At 44.9% G+C, this 15,814-nt stretch overlaps 1 protein-coding gene across 4 annotated transcripts in view; it reads right to left on the bottom strand.

Annotated features, from left to right (window-relative positions):
- LOC126481181 (Na(+)/H(+) exchanger beta-like) overlaps positions 1-15,814 on the bottom strand; it is a 1,115,178-nt gene that overhangs the window by 926,702 nt on the left and 172,662 nt on the right. For all 4 annotated transcript variants that reach the window (XM_050104755.1, XM_050104758.1, XM_050104760.1 and 1 more), the window contains exon 2: positions 13,208-13,235. The gene's annotated coding sequence lies outside the window, so the exon portion shown is untranslated. The remainder of the gene's footprint in view (positions 1-13,207; positions 13,236-15,814) is intronic.

The following is a 15,814-nucleotide window of genomic DNA, read 5'->3' as shown; positions in this document are numbered from 1 at the left end:
GGCTGTCGAATCCCAATAGTTCCCTGCCCACTGAAGATGTCATTGAGTGAACATGTGAACGTGCAGAGGTGGTCTGCTGCGAAGCTACATATTCAACAATGTACGGTGGACGATGTGCTCCGAAACACCTTTGCTCTTTCAACAGAGACGCCACAGATCAATATCTAACGTAATTTACAGAGCAGACAAGCATCCGAACTCCTCGTTCTGTGAAGAGCCGTGGGAGTCGAACCATTTAGCGCCTAATGGTACTTTCACTGTCCTTCTGCCTCTTTCTGTAGCGCGTGAGCATTCGACCAGCTTCACCGTTTACGAGATACTCTTTTACAGGCTCTTCATAATAATAATCTGCCCTTTGTCAAAGTCGCTTATCTCAGTGGATTTCCCCATTTGCAGCCCATATCTTCTCTAGGGTGATCCCCTTCTGTCTCTGCGGCGCTTACATTATTTTCATAGCGCGTCACGTGCCCGCAACGTCACCGGGCGGCACACGACCTCGCGGTAGGCAGTTGTCATGATGTTTTGGCCTATCAGTGTATAACCCCTTTTTAATAACTTATGCATTCCGTTCAGCTAATCTGCCAAGTGATCCACCTCTCTGACAAAATAACAGTGTCATCAGCAAACCCCAAGTTTTTGTTGCTGCTCCCTGAACTTCAATTCCTCTTCAAAATCTCTTCTGTTACTGCTCGCTCAATGTCTACATTGAATAACATGGGGGATAGACTACAACTTTGTCTCAAAATCTTTTCAGTTGTTGGTTCCTTTTCACGTTTTTGGACTATTAGAACCATAGTCTTGTTTCTTTACTAGTTATAGATGACATCCAACTCCCTGTACTGATCTCTGCTACTTTTACAGTTTCAAAGATTGATCCCACTCAATATTGCTAAAAGCCGTTGGAGGAAATGGAGCTAGTTGCTGTTAAGAAAAGCCTCGTCTTCTATGAATGCAGTGCTCTATTACCTGGGGGAAAGACGATTCCGACACGTGTTTCCGTCTGCAGTTTATTTTCCTCCTGTATACCGTACAACATTGGAGACTTTACAGGTTTTCAGGAGAAAAATAGCTGCGCATAGAAACCTGTGCCTGAAGCCGTCATCCAATTATGTGGCATTAGGAGTGATTTAAAATGGCATGACCATATAAAATTAACCGTCGGTAAAGCAGACGCCAGACTGAGATTCATTGGAAGAAAACAAAGGAAGTTGGATGCAGTACACTTGTTCGCACACTGAATACCGCTCACCGGTGTGGGATCCGTACCAGATAGGGTTGATAGAAGAGACAGAGAAGATCCAACGAAGAGCAGCGCGTTTCGTTACAGAATCATTTAGTAATCGCGAAAGCGTTACGGAGATGATACATAAACTGTGGTGTCACCGCCAGACACCACACTTGCTAGGTGGTAGTCTTTAAATCGGCCGCGGTCCGTTAGTATACGTCGGACCCGCGTGTCGCCACTGTCAGTGATTGCAGACCGAGCGCCGCCACACGGCAGGTCTAGAGACACTTCCTAGCACTCGCCCCAGTTGTACAGCCGACTTTGCTAGCGAAGCTACACTGACAAATACGCTCTCATTTGCCGAGACGATGGTTAACATAGCCTTCAGCTACGTCATTTGCTACGACCTAGCAAGGCGCCATTTATCCTTTGCTATGTATCTGATGAAGCATGAACCATCTGACCGATGTACACCAATTATGGATTAAAGTTAAGTATTACTTCAACTACGTACTTTATTTGCTACTATAATTTCCGTTAACTGTTCCAGACCTCACGCCAGTCTGCGTGAGCTTGCACGCGTGCATTTCGGCCTCCTCTAGTAACACGGTGTTGGCTCCTCTGCCAACACTACATAAACTCCAGTGGAAGACTCTGCAAGAGAGACGCTCAGTAGCTCTGTACGAGCTTTTTTTGAAGTTTCGGGAACTTACCTTCACCGAGGAGTCAACCAGTGTATTGCTCCCTCCTACGTATATCTCGCGAAGAGACCATGAGGATGAAATCAGAGAGATTGGAGCCCACACACAGGCATACCGACAATCTTTGTTTCCACGAACAATACGAGACTGGAATAGAAGGGAGAACCGATAGAGGTACTCAAGGTACCCTGCGCCACACACCGTCAGGTGGCGTGCGGAGTATGGATGTGGATGTAGATGTAGATGATGCAACAGAGCATCGCATTCATCGGAAACAAGGTCTCTCTTCGAAGCACCTAGCTCCATCTTTTCAATCGGCATCACTGTGAATAACAAGCTACATCGCCAGACGTTCCGTCTACTGTCGCACACAGTACAAAGTCGCGTTTGCTGTGGATGGGGTGGCCTAGATGCAGGCACTGGCGCCTATAATTTCGATGCTGAGTAGCGTCGTTGGATGATGTTTCCAGACATGTGTTTCTACCCTGGATTTGTTCCTCAAGACACCCCCTGCAACCTCTCGAAGCTTGTCGCAACATTTCCGCGGCACCCTGGACATTCTAGTTTGCCCGTTTGATTGGCTCTACTTATACGTTTTTCCTCTAAACAACCAGATTTAATTTGTCCCGCGTTTTCCAGGATTTTCTCACATGCTATAACGCTGCGCATTTTGTTGTTCGAGTAAATCGGTCGGATTCGACATCTGCTCCAGAAACAATTTTGCAGGTCAAAACCTAGTTTCGAAACCTGTCTTACCAGGGACTACCTGAGTCACAAGAGGTCACAATGACGGCAAGCCGCTGGCCGAGATGCTGGTGCGCTGGAGCGGGGAGGGGCAGAGCGTGAGCCGTTGCGTAGGCGGTTGCACAACGCTTGCCGGGCGGGCCGGGCCGCCGGAGGTCGGTGGTCCCTTTGGCCAGATTAGGCGCGGCTCTTACAACGCCCGCCACCGGAACAGCCCGAGCCCCGAGGCTCGGCGAACGGGCACAGCGGCCGCACGTAGCGTATCGACCGCGGCTACACACTCCACTCCACTTTCCTGCGGAGTCGCCGCCGTCTCATGAATATAGCCGCAGGGTTGTGACGTAACAGGGACACCTGTTCAGGCGAGGGGATGCGGCTTTGCGAACTGCCAGGCGCCAGCACACAGGAGCAGTCACACGCCACTCCGGATTCACTAATGGGCACGTGGCGATGAAACGTTCCCTGTTCTTAAGCCGGAACAAACGCGGGTAAAGCCTTGCAGTTTTGACTGCTGATACACAAGCATATTAAGAGCTCAGATGGAAACCCAGTTCTAAGCAAAGAAGGGAAAGCAGAAAGGTGGAGGGAGTATATAGAGAGTCTATAAAAGGGCGATGTACTTGAGGACAATATTATGGAAATGGAAGAGGATGTAGATGAAGATGAAATGGGAGATATGATACTGCGTGAAGAGCTTGACAGAGCACTGAAAGACCTGAGTCGAAACAAGGCCCCGGGAGTAGACAACATTCCATTAGAACTACTGACGACCTTGGGAGAGCCAGTCCTGACAAAACTCTACCATCTGGTGAGCAAGATGTATGAGACAGGCGAAATACCCTCAGACTTCAAGAAGAATATAATAATTCCAATCCCAAAGAAAGCAGGTGTTGACATATGTGAAAATTACCAAACTATCAGTTTAATAAGTCACGGCTGCAAAATACTAACACGAATTCTTTACAGACGAATGGAAAAACTAGTAGAAGCCGACCTAGGGGAAGATCAGTTTGGATTCCGTAGAAATATTGGAACACGTGAGGCAATACTGACCCTACGACATATCTTAGAAGCTAGATTAAGGAAAGGCAAACCTACGTTTCTAGCATTTGTAGACTCAGAGAAAGCTATTGACAATGTTGACTGGAATACTCTCTTTCAAATTATGAAGGTGGCAGGGGTAAAATACAGGGAGCGAAAGGCTATTTACGATTTGTATAGAAACCAAATGGCAATTATAAGAGTTGAAGGGCATGAAAGGGAAGCAGGGGTTGGGAAGGAAGTGAGACAGGGCTGTAGCCTCTCCCCGATGTTATTCAATCTGCATATTGAGCAAGCAGTGAAGGAAACAAAAGAAAAATTTGGTGTAGGTATTAAAATCCATGGAGAAGAAATAAAAACTTTTAGGTTTGCCGATGACATTGTAATTCTGTCAGAGACAGCAAAGGACTTAGAAGAGCAGTTGAACGGAATGGATAGTGTCTTGAAAGGAGGATATAAGATGAACATGAACAAAAGCAAAACGAGGATAATGGAATGTAGTCGAATTAAGTCGGGTGATGCTGAGGGAATTGGATTAGGAAATGAGACACTTAAAGTAGTAAAGGAGTTTTGCTATTTAGGGAGCAAAATAACTGATGATGGCCGAAGTAGAGTGGATATAAAATGTAGACTGGCAATGGCAAGGAAAACGTTTCTGAAGAACATAAATTTGTTAAACATCGAATATAGATTTAAGTGTCAGGATGTCGTTTCTGAAAGTATTTGTGTGGAGTGTAGCCATGTATGGAAGTGAAACATGGACGATAAATAGTTTAGACAAGAAGAGAATAGAAGCTTTCGAAATGTGGTGCTACAGAAGAATGCTGAAGATTAGATGGGTAGATCACGTAACTAATGAGGAGGTATTGAATAGAATTGGGGAGAAGAGATATTTGCGGCGCAACTTGACTAGAAGAAGGGATCGGTTGATAGGACATGTTCTGAGGCATCAAGGGATCACAAATTTAGCATTGGAGGGCAGCGTGGAGGGTAAAAATCGTAGGGGGAGACCAAGAGATGAATACACTAAGCAGATTCAGAAGGGTGTAGGCTGCAGTAGGTACTGGGAGATGAAGAAGCTTGCACAGGATAGAGTAGCATGGAGAGCTGCATCAAACCAGTCCCAGGACTGAAGACCACAACAACAACATATTTTATTAATAGGATTACGGAGCAGTAATTAATATTTGTCATGTTGGAAATAATTGTGGTAGTAGGGAATTTCTGCACCAAAGTATTGTTGGCAGGAGAGACCGCTCATTAATATAATTTTAAAAAGGGCGGGAGAGACCGCGTATGGATACATTTTAAGAAAAGATCGGGAAAGACCGCGCACTGATACATTTTGTGATGGTAGCAGGGATTGTCTGCACCAGAAAGCATTGTTGGCGGGAGAGACCGCACTTTAGTGTTCGTAGGAAGTCAGTAGTAAGCGAGAAGTGAATCGAGTCGGTAGCAGGTCTCAAGCGAGAGGTTGAGAGGAGCGGTGTGCCTGCCAGCCACCAGCTATGATTTACAAGAGATTATAAATGGATGTACAGAGACATCAGCTAACTATTATCATAAGAGGAACTAATATTATTGAATTATTTTTGAGAAACTCAAGACTATTGAAGGTATGTTTGCGCAATGCTAGTTGTAAGATTATTGTAAAAAGTAAGTCCCATTTGAAAGTTTGTAAAATCATTTCATTCAGAATATAATTAATTTTTGCCAGCAATATTGCATTACTGATTATAATCCATCCCAAAAACCATCAACGTAAAACTCTATAAAATTTTATTGTTGTCAATAAAAAGTTTAACTATGAATTACGTAACTACAGTCAAGTTAATTAAAGAGTAACGTCAGCTTTGCTATTAAAGAATAGCGTCAGCTTTGGTAATAAATACAGCCACTTATTACGACAGCCCACCAGCAGCTAACAGAGTATAGTAAACCAGAGTAAGTATATTCATGCCGCAGCTCGATGTAGCAGTCAGATGACGATCCAGTATCAGTAAAATAAGGTAAGGAACAGTTTTGGGTTATTGCAGGTAACGACTGATTGGTTCAAATGGCTCTGAGCACTATGGGACTTAACATCTATGGTCATCAGTCCCCTAGAACTTAGAACTACTTAACCTTAACTAACCTAAGGACATCACACACATCCATGCCCGAGGCAGGATTCGAACCTGCGACCGTAGCAGTCGCGCGGCTCCGGACTGAGCGCCTAGAACCGCTAGACCACCGCGGCCGGCGTAACGACTGAGGGCCGCGACGACGACACATTCTATGTTTCGTCGAAATAATCAGAACATCACTTTTAATAAGCAGCATTTAAATTTGTATGCTAAGATTGAGAAAGAGAATTAATTTCAAGGGGAAGATTTCATTTGTTATTATTAAGCAAGAGACAGTAATTCTAAGGGAAGGTTTCGTAGGTAATTGTAAAAGGGAAGGTTGCGTAACAAAAGAGATGTAGAGGAGACGGGAAGGTTTCAACTGCACTGATTGTGCAGTGTCCGGTATTTCTCATACTTTGCGGACCATTCCATCAAATAATGATCGATAAAAATCAAGCAATCATTCCTTTCGGAAGTGACGTCTATCATCGACATCAATACTAGGTTACTAATATACTCTTGTGTTCTTTATGGCATCGAATCAGACAGCCTCGGAATGTCATCTTGAGGAATTCCTTGCCATGCCTGAAACACACGCTGTGTGATTTCATGAAAACTGCTGGCTGGAGGCTCGTATGAAAGTATAACCTACATATTTCCATCGCATCCTATGTATGCTGTATGGGTGACAAAACAGGGTACCAGACAGATCATGCATTAATTCGTACATTCTTCAAAGCGTCTGGGGTGGGCTTGTGACCTTTGACCAGTTCATTTATGGACACGTTGTCGCTGATGTGACAGAAACAAAGAGAAGCGAGATTCATCGCTAAATACCAGAGAATGGCATAAAATGTTTGAACCCACTTAATCAACCTATGGGCAAGGGAAGCAAGACCTCAGGGGTCGTAATGTCTGGCAGCAAAGACAACAAATTTAAAACTCCCATAAGGTATTTATTTTAACCCAGAGCGTTGCAAGTAAATCTGACACGTTACAATAACCAAACAGTGAAACATAAAATTACGCCTTTTGCAAAAATTTTAAAAAAGGATAACAATAAGTTTACTTTTATGTACACCAAACCTCATCTGATAGCACAATAAACCTTAAAGGAAAAATGCCTCAACTTCTTTAATTTTGACTTGATTCTTAATTGAATTAAAATTCATACTGACTGAATTACACTCCTGGAAATGGAAAAAAGAACACACTGACACCGGTGTGTCAGACCCACCATACTTGCTCCGGACACTGCGAGAGGGCTGTACAAGCAATGATCACACGCACGGCACAGCGGACACACCAGGAACCGCGGTGTTGGCCGTCGAATGGCGCTAGCTGCGCAGCATTTGTGCACCGCCGCCGTCAGTGTCAGCCAGTTTGCCGTGGCATACGGAGCTCCATCGCCGTCTTTAACACTGGTAGCATGCCGCGACAGCGTGGACGTGAACCGTATGTGCAGTTGACGGAGTTTGAGCGAGGGCGTATAGTGGGCATGCGGGAGGCCGGGTGGACGTACCGCCGAATTGCTCAACACGTGGGGCGTGAGGTCTCCACAGTACATCGATGTTGTCGCCAGTGGTCGGCGGAAGGTGCACGTGCCCGTCGACCTGGGACCGGACCGCAGCGACGCACGGATGCACGCCAAGACCGTAGGATCCTACGCAGTGCCGTAGGGGACCGCACCGCCACTTCCCAGCAAATTAGGGACACTGTTGCTCCTGGGGTATCGGCGAGGACCATTTCGCAACCGTCTCCATGAAGCTGGGCTACGGTCCCGCACACCGTTAGGCCGTCTTCCGCTCACGCCCCAACATCGTGCAGCCCGCCTCCAGTGGTGTCGCGACAGGCGTGAATGGAGGGACGAATGGAGACGTGTCGTCTTCAGCGATGAGAGTCGCTTCTGCCTTGGTGCCAATGATGGTCGTATGCGTGTTTGGCGCCGTGCAGGTGAGCGCCACAATCAGGACTGCATACGACCGAGGCACACAGGGCCAACACCCGGCATCATGGTGTGGGGAGCGTTCTCCTACACTGGCCGTACACCACTGGTGATCGTCGAGGGGACACTGAATAGTGCACGGTACATCCAAACCGTCATCGAACCCATCGTTCTACCATTCCTAGACCGGCAAGGGAACTTGCTGTTCCAACAGGACAATGCACGTCCGCATGTATCCCGTGCCACCCAACGTGCTCTAGAAGGTGTAAGTCAACTACCCTGGCCAGCAAGATCTCCGGATCTGTCCCCCATTGAGCATGTTTGGGACTGGATGAAGCGTCGTCTCACGCGGTCTGCACGTCCAGCACGAACGCTGGTCCAACTGAGGCGCCAGGTGGAAATAGCATGGCAAGCCGTTCCACAGGACTACATCCAGCATCTCTACGATCGTCTCCATGGGAGAATAGCAGCCTGCATTGCTGCGAAAGGTGGATATACACTGTACTAGTGCCGACATTGTGCATGCTCTGTTGCCTGTGTCTATGTGCCTGTGGTTCTGTCAGTGCGATCATGTGATGTATCTGACCCCAGGAATGTGTCAATAAAGTTTCCCTTTCCTGGGACAATGAATTCACGGTGTTCTTATTTCAATTTCCAGGAGTGTATAATGCAAAAAAATAATTTTACCGAATCGGTAGTCACGTAACGAGACTATAAAAAATTGTTTCCTTGCTTTTTTGACATGGATTACAACCAATAAACTAATATCTGGCAAAAATGAGATATGTGTTTTATAACATGGAAATTCTGCGAGTGACATATCTTTTCAAGTGAAAGTAACTGTAGGCAAATCACTGCTGAAGGAAAGGAAACAAACAGATTCCTCCGTCACCACACGAACCGGGCAAACACAGTACAGGAAGTAGCAGAGTGACACTTACAGGCTGACAGTTATTGAACTATATGAAATAAAATCGTCATAACTTCTGAACGGTTTGCGTTAGGACGTTCAAACTGCACAGCTGGCCTCTGGGCATGATGGGAATTAGTTTGCGCATGCACCTTGTTGTTGGTGTACCGAAGTCCTCTTTCATTTGGATGGGCTCGTCAAATTGACGCATTTGAGGGACTGAGAATCCACATTTCGCGGTCGAGAAGTCTCTTTAACGGTTGACTGTGTGGTGTGCAATGTGCAGTCATGGAATAATACGTGCGATACTCTTTGATGGGACGGTGGCTAGCAAACAATACGTGAAGGTTCTGGAACGTGCTTTCATCCCCACTATCCAAAGTAACCCCGATTTCGACAAAATGTGGTTAATGTAAGACGGTGCTCGACCCCATCGAAGCAGGAGGGTGTTTGATGTCCTGGAGGAGCACTTCGGGGACCGCACTGTGGCTCTGTGGTACCCAGAGGCGACTGTCACGGGCCTCGATTGGTTGCCATGTTCTCCGGATCTTAACACAAGCGACTATTTTTGTGTGGCTACATTAAAGACAAGGTGTACAGCAATAATCCCAAAAGTATTTCTGAGCTAAAGAGAGCCATTTAGGAGGTCATCGACAGCATAGATATTCCGACACTTCAGTGGGTCACGCAGAATTTCGCTATTCGTCTGCACCACATCATCGACAATGATGGCAGGCATATCGATTATGTCATAACCTAAAGCCGAATATCTGTTGTGACGTTTAAATGTTGAACAAAGTGTTTGCACGCTGTAGTTTGCAACAAATTTAATAATTGTCACCCAATATGAACAATAGTCAGAACCGTTCTTTATCCCAGTACGCACCAATTACGATAGTAAATATGCAGTCGATTTCTCCGAGACGTACCAGTTGAGAACTATTAGTAACAACTTTAGCTGAATCACTGCAGTTCGTACAGTCCGTGAAGTTTAGAACGAACAACATATCATTACCAGATTACGTAACTGAGCGTACATAAGTGCCGCTTGAGTTTATTTCAGATTAAACAATAATATCAACAGAGAAGGTTTTGATCAGTTAACTGTAGCCGCAACCGGTGTGTGGCTTTAATCGCAGCACGACCAGGAGCCAACTAGATATCAGGGGACACAGCGTTCAAACGCAAGTCCTCACCAGTAACATCGACCGACGCGCAGTCTCTCTGATGCAGTTGCATCCCTGACCTGTAGCGTAGTCCATAATCCAGCATGGAATCAACTCTAAAACGATCAGGGGCATTCTTCTCAAGACTGCACATCCTTTTTGTGCCCCGCTACCAACGGCCACTGGTTGCGCCAGCGTCGCGGTGTCTAGCCCCACTGACTGTCTGGAACCTCTTCCTGGCGGAAGCTGACCTAACCTAGCCTAACATCAGACACTCCACACTTCTCCCGTAGGCTCGGCCGCACTGCCCTTCTGCGGTCAGAGACAAAGCTCTTTGGTACGACGAGATTGATTGCTTTGATACAACGGGATCGATCCGAGCCGGCCATGGCTCAACGTTCCAGTTCGCTCTGGCTCTATACCATCAACACTCGGTGGTGTGGTGTCAGCGGTCAGTGACGGATGTCAGCTTGAGACCTCAACCCACCTTGACGGTAATATGTTCCCGTCAATTCTGCCTGTTGCCTCTGCCCTGACTTCACTTGTTTTTCATCCATCTATACGTCAGAGGTAGTAGAGCAGCGCGGCGATATTCTCGTGGTCTCCTCCTTCTTTAGAGACGCCTTCCCAGTTTTCTTGGCGCAGTGTTGTCCTCAATACATCGTGTCACCACTCGATCTGCAGTCAGATCTGTCGATGCGATACTCCCATATCCCTCAGGCGAATCATTCGACCTTTTACAAAGTCAGAAAGATGGTGATAAGCTGCTCGTGGACCCGTCTAGGCACCCTGTGTTGCGATCTCCGCCTGACAAGATCTATTAACGTTACGCACACCCAACAGTCATCATGTAGTCAGTTCTTCCTCCGAAGGAGCGGCTTTTTTCTGCACTGGAAAGATCGCAAGAGGACGACATTTTCGTCGGCGGATCCCACAGGTGCGACAATAATGGCGTATCAGTTTGGTGGTGCTCGGCTCAGGTTTTCATGGTTCAACACTGACCGTTACCGTCAGTGTATGAATGTGTCTACACAAGAAAATGCGCAGCAGCGTTGTTGTTGTTGTGGTCTTCAGCCCTGAGACTGCAGTACCTACTGCAACCTACATCCTCTGAATCTGTTTAGCGTATTCATCTCTTGGTCTCTCTCTACGATTTTTACCCTCCACGCTGCCCTCCAATACTAAATTGGTGATCCCTTGATGCCTCAGAACATGTCCTACCAACCGATCCCTTCTTCTAGTTAAGTTGTGCCACAAACTTCTCTTTTCCCCAATCCTATTCAATATCTCCTCATTAGTTATATGATCTACCCATCTAATCTTCATCAGTCTTCTGTAGCACCACATTTCGAAAGCTTCTATTCTCTTCTTGTCCAAACTAGTTATCGTCAATGTTTCACTTCGATTCATGGCTACGCTCCATACAAATACTTTCAGAAACGACTTCCTGACACTTAAATCAATACTCGATGTTAAGAAATTTCTCTTATTCAGAAACGCTTTCCTTGCCATTGCCAGTCTACATTTTATATCCCCTCTACTTCGACCATCATCAGTTATTTTGCTCCCCAAATAGCGAAACTCCTTTACTACTTTAAGTGTCTCATTTCCTAATCTAATTCCCTCAGCATCACCCGACTTAATTCGACTACATTCCATTATCCTCGTTTTGCTTTTGTTGATGTTCATCTTATATCTCCTTTCGAGACACTGTCCATTCCGTTCAACTGCTCTTCCAAGTCCTTTGCTGTTTCTGACAGAATTAGAATGTCAGCGGGGAACGTCGAAGTTTTTATTTCTTCTCCATGGATTTTAATTCCTACTCCGAATTTTTCTTTTGTTTCCTTTACTGCTCGCACAATATACAGATTGAATAACATCGGGGAGAGGCTACAGCCCTGTCTCACTCCCTTCCCAACCACTGCTTCCCTTTCATGCCCCTCAACTCTTATAACTGCCCTCTGGTTTCTGTACAAATTGTAAATAGCCTTTCGCTCCCTGTATTTTACCCCTGCCACCTTTAGAATTTGAAAGAGAATATTCCAGTCAACATTGCCAAAAGCTTTCTCTAAGTCTACAAATGCTAGAAACGTAGGTTTGCCTTTCTTTAATCTTTCTTCTAAGATAAGTCGTAAGGTCAGTATTGCCTCACGTGTTGCAATATTTCTACGGAATCCAAACTGATCTTCCCCGAGGTCGAGGTCTGTAAAGAATTCGTGTTAGTATTTTGCAGCTGTGATTTATTAAACTGATAGTTCGGTGATTTTCACATCTGTCAACGCCTGCTTTCTTTGGGATTGGGTCGACTGAAATTATGCAGTGAGTTAGGCTAGATCATACACCAAAACACTTGCCATCTACTAAGCAGATTCTTTTACTTTTGCGGGGGGATACAAGATGGCGGAATTCTCCGGTTAACTTCTTGTGTCTCTTTCTCAGTGTGTGTGTGTGTGTGTGTGTGTGTGTGTGTGTTTGCATGTATGTATAAACATAACGCATGTGAACACACACGCTGGAATGACGCTCTTCAAGACTGATCATATTAATGGCTCTTTGACCATATAAATTACCTTCACAATTGAGATGTGTGTCACATACCTCAATTAAATGCTCGTAAGCCAAAGGTCTTTATCTAGTAAGGTAGTGCTCACACCTGTTATTCTTTGTGCCTCGGACAGCGTCTTTCTTGGACACAGAGATGTCCCAATTTTCGGTTTTCTACAAGATCCATGACCTCACACACTTGGACTTTCGCGTACTGAACTGTCACAGCATCTATAATCTGAGGCCTCGGTCTGGTGGTGGATTCAGGCGGCGTCAACTGCGGATGGTATTGGAGAACAGATCAGGCGTCGAGCGGGCGACAAGACGTGCGCCTGCTGTGGTGGACTCAAATGGGAAGCAGATTTTTGAGCTCATCTACGATGTACATTACAATTAATTATTCCATTAAATTTACATGTTAAGATACTGCGCTGTGTATTTGTAAAATCTGTGGCCAAAGTGTCATCGTCCACTTTAATCTACTTCCTGCATTCAGCCCTTGGTTTCCCTCTAATCTTTTTTTAGCACCTTACTATCCTTACCTCCATTACGAAATGAACTTTTCCCTGATGTCTCAGAATGCGCCCTATCAATCTACACCTTTTAGTCACATTCTGACAGAAAATTCCTTTCTTTCTTCCAGATTATAATTAGTGAGTTCATTATTTATCCATCTAATCTATGAAGATCTACGAATATAATCTTCTAAAACACCAAAATCTTCTATTTTCTCTCGTCTATATTGCTTGTAGTCCACATTTAGCGTCCATATTAATTAATAACAGTGTGCAAATACCCACGTGAGGCACTTTGTCGTACTCACCTTTGCTTCCAAAGAGCGGTTGACGATCCTGAAACAAAAGAAAATTTTATATTAGTTTTCGTCACTATCCTTAGAACTGAAATAGTTGGGAAAAGTTAATCTTCAGTGAAATTGGTGTCAGTTACGAAGTAAAGGTCGGATAACAAGAAAAAAACTCTCAAACTCCATTATTAAAAAAATGTAAAGAAGACTATAGCAATGTCGCAGAGTGAACACTATCGTGAGGCTTACAGACGGATTCAACTGTGGGCCTCGAAAGCTCAGTCGGCATGAGCATTCCCCACGATTTACATTTTCAGATGGTAGATGGTTGTTGGCTGTCAGCAAATTTCAAAATCGAATAGGTTTCGGGGAACTATTCTAAAATCTGGCAGCAGTTGTGGAAAATTGCAAGCTGATCAAATGTGAATAAGATGCTGTTTGCAGATATAAAGGAAAAGGTAAAGTTTCGCATTCTGGCCGTAGACGAGCCGACAGGGTCCCGACCGACCGCTGTGTCATCCTCTGCTAATGGTGTCACTGAATGCGGTATAGAAGGGGATGTAGTTAGCACACCGCTCTGCCAGTCATTGTCGGGTTTCTTGATCCTGGAACCGCTAATATTGGGTCGATAGATTCCTCAGGTGTCTTCACGAGGCTGAGAGCACTCCGTACCAGTCCTTCTACCAAGGAAAATCCTGGGAAATTCCAGGAAACGAACCCGAGTCCCCCACAGGGCAATCAAGAGCGCTGACCACTTAACTACGGAGACGGACATTTATAGAGATCCAGAGGGTGAAGATTATTTCCGTTTTGAATTTCATTTAGATCGCCCTTGTCGTGTAGTCATATTTCATTAATTGCCAGGTAAGATACTGAAGCAGTTGATCAGTTAATAAGTCAGAACACTGGAACTGAAAAATGAATTTTAGTTTCTAAATGTATTAGCCGTCGAGAAAGTGGTAAACATATAGTACCTGCAGACATATTTGACTCTTTCCTTACAGGATTAAGGGAACAGGTCGAGAACAAGTCAATGTTTTGTGCGGTCACGGTGAAAGCGTCACAAACTCTTAACAATCTCCAGTAAGTGAAAACAAAACAGCCTTATGCATCACCGGGGATTATTTTTAAATTCAGATCCCTCACCTTTCCGTAAGATTCCATTAATAATCTGCGACAACTCACATATTTTGACGTGTTGACCAAGAGGACTACATCAAAGATAATCGGGGGCAAGGGGACTACAGAGAAGTTACACTTGTTTGTCTTTCACAAGTGAATTATGATGGCTAACACAAACGCTCCGTCAGAGGCTGTATTGTGACTTTCGCAATAGTGAAGGGGATGTGACTGTAGGAATCTATACAACAGGAATGAAGAAATGTATACGTTACTGGGTATAAGAACATCCGGACTTGCACTACAGAATTTTTGACAGCCAATTGGTGAAAACAAACTGCACAACAATGACAGGGTTACCTTTCTAATGGGGCAGTCACTATCTAGACTTCAGTGTTTACATCAAGGAAACTTATTATTGATCGAAAAACTCGAAGAGAAATGTCATTTGATCCTAAAAGAGAGGCTGTTACATTCCATATAAACTACCTATCCTTGTTAGTTAGTTCTAGTCACCGAAGTTATTTCAGGAAAGTTAGTCGTGATATGTAAATATGTCGTGGGAATTTGTAAAAATATTTTTCACTCTCAGAGCAGATTAATTTGGGCTTACATTGCTTGCTTGGGCTGCTGAGTGTTGCCTTTCACTGATTCATCGGTATGAACTTAACATGAGAAGTCAGTGAACTGCGTACACTTCTCCAGAATTTGCAAATGAAAATGTGACTGACCATTCATGTTTACCAATATTTTGGTAGTTACATGTACGACATTATACGGTGTGTTTCATTCTTGCGTGAGATACGGAAAATATCTTACGCTTGACGTCTCACGCGAAGGTCATTGTGTAACAAGGGTGGCGCATTTGCAAGAGAGAGTAGATGTTCCCGCTTCTACATCTACATCTAAATAGACAGTCCACAAGCCACCGTACGGAGCGTATCGGAGGCTACCCTGTACCACTACTAGTCATTTCCTTTCTTGTTCTACCTGCAAACAGAGCGAGGGAAAGACGACTATCTATATGCCTCCATATGAGTCCTAATTTCTCGTATCTTATCTTCGTGGTTCTTACGCGCAATGTATGTTGGTGGCAGTACTGCAGTCATCTTTAAATGACGGTTCTCTAAACTTTCTCAGCAGTGTTCCTAAAAAGAACGTCGCCTTCCCTTCAGGGATTCCCTTTTAAGTTCCCGAAGCACATACGTAATACTCACGTGTTATTCAGACCTATCGGTAACAAATCTAAAAGCCGGCCTCTGAATTGCTTCGATGTCTACCTTCAGCTCGACGTGGTATGGATCCCAAACTCTAGAGCAGTACTCAAGACTAGCTCGCACCAGCGTCTTATATGCGGTTTCCTTTACAGGTCAAACACTCTTTGCTAAATTTCTCCCAATAAACCGAAGTCGGCCATTCGCCTTCCCCACTACAGCACTCATATGCTCCTTCCATTTCATATGATTTGCAATCCTATGCCCAGATATTTAAACGAATTGACTGCGT

The sequence above is a fragment of the Schistocerca serialis genome, chromosome 5, assembly GCF_023864345.2.
Source record: "Schistocerca serialis cubense isolate TAMUIC-IGC-003099 chromosome 5, iqSchSeri2.2, whole genome shotgun sequence".
NCBI lineage: Eukaryota > Metazoa > Arthropoda > Insecta > Orthoptera > Acrididae > Schistocerca > Schistocerca serialis.
Note: the sequence above shows the minus strand (reverse complement) of the source record. Positions and strands in the feature narration are given on the sequence as shown.